Consider the following 4,339-nt stretch of genomic DNA (forward strand, 5'->3'; position numbering starts at 1 on the left):
TTCCAACTGTGTATGCTCAAAGAGGGGCGTGAAACGATCCCTCCTGGAAATTATGCTCTATCTAACCTGCAGATTCTGGAGTGACTGCAGGGATTCTGATGAGTGGCTGCTGGTTGGCTGGTTTTCTGGGCTCTGCCATTTGCCCCCTCTGTGAGGTGGAAAACACAACTGTACACCAAGGTTGCCAGTCAGTGCTCATTTTTGGACAAAGACCAGTTGTTCAGAAATTAGATTATTCCTGCCTCCCGTCTCAGCTGTCGGTGGCTCCACTCCACCTGAACACGGGGTGTAGAGAAATCATTTTAAGCCCAGTGATTCTGCAAATTGTAACGACTCTGACAGCAAAGGTTGCTTGTTCATGTTTTTGTGCATTTGCTTAATCACGTTTACCTTAAGAACATGCTCGCCATGTGAGCTCTCCAGAAATCCTGACTCTGGTGCAGTAGCCTCCATGAGGAAAATTTGGAATATTTGATGCCCATCATGAAAGGAAAGCCACCCAAGCTGTGATTTCTCAGGTCTTTTTCAAAGCTGATGTCCCAACAGTGTTGTCAAACTAAAATAATCAAAAGGTTCAGAAACCAGTTAAGAGAATTTATCCCAACAGTACAAAGTTGAGGACAGCCCATTTGGAAAGAACATATTTCAAAGAATGAAAGTCAGTTTTTCAAAGTGTAGTAGAAGTTTGGGATTGCTTATATGGACAAAGCTTAGGTGCAGTGGTGCAATCTTATCTCACTGCAACCTCTGCCTCCTGGGTTCAAGCAATTCTCCTGCCTCAGCCTCCTGAATAGCTAGGATTACAGGCATCAACTACCATGCCCAGCTAAATTTTTTGTATTTTTAGTAGAGACAGGGTTTCACTATGGTTGGCCAGGCTGGTCTCGAACTCCTAACCTCAAGTGATCCATCCACCTCGGCCTCCCAAATTGCTGGTATTACAGGTGTGAGCCACTGTGCCTGGTCTAACATCTTTCTATGGAAGGCATAATGCATAGTTACAACAATCTGATGAGCCAAAGTGTTGATAGTAATAGGAGACAGACAAATTCCTAGGCAGACAGGGGCAGGTCCCCAGCGAAACCTGACCTTCAAGCCAAAGACAGCCTGAAACCTGAAAACTGGGCTGCCAGTTCCAGGCAGAGTCCATGACCTGAGTGAGAACTTCCTTGATGCCTTTTTAGCCAATCAAATGGTGCTTTTTCCAGACCCGGTCATGGACAAATCAGCACACACTCCCCCATTTTGAGCCCATAAAACCCCTGAACTCAGCCACATGTTGGGACTACCCACCTTCTCATGTCAAAAGCTATTCTGTCACTCAATAAAATTATTTTCTGCCTTGCTCACTCTCTGCTTGCCCAGGTAACCTCATTCTTCTTGGACACAGGACAAGAACCTGGACCCACCAAATACTGGGTGAGAAAGGAGTTGTAACACTGTAGCCCTCCTGCCCTCCACCAGTGCCAGGTGGCCATCCCATGGGACGGGAAGCGGCAGGGGAGCCAGGCCATCCCAGGAGCCACAGGCTGAAGTGGGCTGGGCAGGACCAAACAAGCTGTAATGCAAACGAGCTGAAACATATTTATTCCAACTGCGTATGCTCAACAATTTCCAGGAGGGTGAAATAATCCCTCTTGGAAATTATGCTCTATCTAACCCACAGATTACTGAGTGACACAGTCTTTGTCAGCTCACTCTTGAATTCCTTCCTGTGCAAAGCCAAAAACCCACGTGGCCTCCTGGACTAAGCCTCAGTTTCAGGGTTTACCCTGCAACGTCATTGGGTCTTGAGTGCCACCTGGTCTGAGTTAGGTACAGAACAATGAATGAGGCAGTCAATCTATAACAAAAATCAGTGATTGGAAGGTGGGTAGATCTGGTATCTGGTCTCTCCTAGTCATTTCTAGGAAAAGAACAATGAGTAAGAGAGTTAAGCGATAAGAAGCAGCAGAATTGCAAACACGCTACATGACTCATTCTCCAAGGCTTCACTTCCCCCATGGCATAAAAATTTAGAGGGACCTGAAATTTCATTTTCTTTTACAACGTCCAGGGAGAGACAGGAAAAAGAGGTGCCTCATTCAGGTGAGATTTGTAAACGAGATGGCACCCTGCCAAAAACACTTGTTGCAATTAATATTTGTTCCTGCAATGCTGTTATATCCAGGGCTCTGCAATACCGAGAAATATTCCTAAATGATTTCCTTCGGTGCAGATATATAATTATTGGTTCAACTCACAGCAGATGGTTATTATCAACATAAAGAAATAAATCACTCCCTGCCAAAGGCATCAGATTTCCTCTCCAGGAAGGAGTCATTGAAGTCTTCTTTAAAGGGCCATGGCTGGGTGCCATGGTTCACGCCTATAATCCTGGCACTTTGGGAGGCCAAGGTGGGCAGATCACTTGAGGTCAGGAGTTCGAGACCAGCCTGGCCAACATGGTGAAACCCCATCTCGACTAAAACTACAAAAATTAGCTGCTGGGGTGGCGCACACCTGTAGTCCCAGCTACTCAGGAGGCTGAGGCAGGAGAATTGCTTGAACCTGGGAGGTGGAGGTTGCAGTGAGCCAAGATCTTACCACTTCACTCCCACCTGGGTGACAGAGCAAGACTCCATCTCAAAAAAATAATAATAAAAATAAATAAAGGGCCATGGTGTCCGAATGGGCAGTGGTCCTCACAGGTTCTCCCAGCCCCGTTCTGTCTTCTCCCTCTGAGCCTCGTCCCTGCCTGCGACCCTGACTCCGAGTTTCGTGTAAGCCCAGGCCCAGAGAGACAAGCACCAAATGCCTGTTGAATGAATGGATTAATTAATTGATATCTAAAACATTGTACTAATATAATACATTTATCTGAAGATGATGATTTGTAACAAATAAAATCATGACAACATACACATAAGGAAAGAAGAATAAAGATCTTTACTTTCCTGTTTCAGAAAGTAAAAATAGAAAAGCATGCGGAGTGCCCCTCGTCCTGGGAAACGGGGTGCGGCCGGAAAGGCGGCCGCCCCCTCGCCCGTCACGCAACGCACGTTCTTGGGGAACCTGGCGCTAAACCATTCGTAGACGACCTGCTTCTGGGTCGGGGTTTCGTATGTAGCAGAGCAGCCCCCTCGCTGCGATCTATTGAAAGTCAGCGCTCGACACAAGGGTTTGTAAAAAAAAAAATTAAGAAAAAAGAAGGCTATAAGAACTTTCCTTTTTAATTTTCTTTTATAAAAGTGAAAAAAAAAAAAGAAAAAATAGAAAAGCAAAAAGAATATAGGAATCAAAAATGAGGTCTCTTATGCCTTATTACTGCAAATGCATACCCAAAATAAATAAATAAATAAATAAGGCTTTAATCTTGAGGATTTATTCCAGGTAAATATACCTGGAATCAAATGAAATCTTTTACATTAAATATAAAGGAGATATGATTTGTTATGTCCCTAGCCAGCCCTCTCTCTGTCACTCCACAGCTAGATAAGAAAAATGTTCTTTTTACCCTGCTGGACTCTCCACCTCCCCCACCCACTAGAAAGAGCCTCTGGGTTAGACCCGGCAGGAGCTGTAGTGAGGAAGGAGACCCCCTTCCCTCGGCCTGGCCTGTGCTTGAAGAAAAGGAGGAAATGAAAGTTAAAAGTCAGCCAGATGAGGTCAGTGGAAGAACTGGTTGGTGCTGCTGACCAGGTCTGGAGGTTAAAAATTAAACCCCCTACTCCTAACCACAATCCTATCGATAGACCACAGGCATGGTATGGAAGAGCCTCATCCCAGAAGGCATTGTTCTTATTCAACCCCTGTCTAGTCACACCCCCGACACTTGCTAAATCAATCACGACCCTCTCACATGTGCACCTTTTAGACTGTGAGTCTTTAAGAGGGTCAGGATTTTCTTTCTTGAGGAGCTCAGTCGTCAAGGCCTCTATGCCTGCCGCCATTCCCAGCAGAATAAAATGACCACTTCCTTCCCTGTTCAGTGTTCGAGAGCACTCCTGCTTCAGTAGCACCAGGAGAAAAAAATCAAGCAATGCGGATTCAGTCAGACATGCTGCAACATGCTATGTAGCAAGGAGTTCAGAGACAAGGAGGGGAGGGAGCAGAGCCAGGCACATGGGCTGGGCGTCAAGAGGAGAAGATGGAAGGCTCTGGTGGGATATTTGGGGAGGAGAAGCAAGGGGTTTTTTTTTTGTTTGTTGTTTTTTTGCTTTTTTGGTGTTTGTTTGTTTTCTTGTTTTTCTGAGACAGACTTTCACTCTTGCCACCCAGGCTGGAGTGCAATGGTGCGATCTCAGCTTACTGCAACCTCCACCTCCTAGTTTTAAGCAATTCTTCTGCCTCAGACGCC

Source organism: Saimiri boliviensis, chromosome 2 (genome assembly GCF_048565385.1).
Source record: "Saimiri boliviensis isolate mSaiBol1 chromosome 2, mSaiBol1.pri, whole genome shotgun sequence".
Taxonomy (NCBI): Eukaryota; Metazoa; Chordata; class Mammalia; order Primates; family Cebidae; genus Saimiri; species Saimiri boliviensis.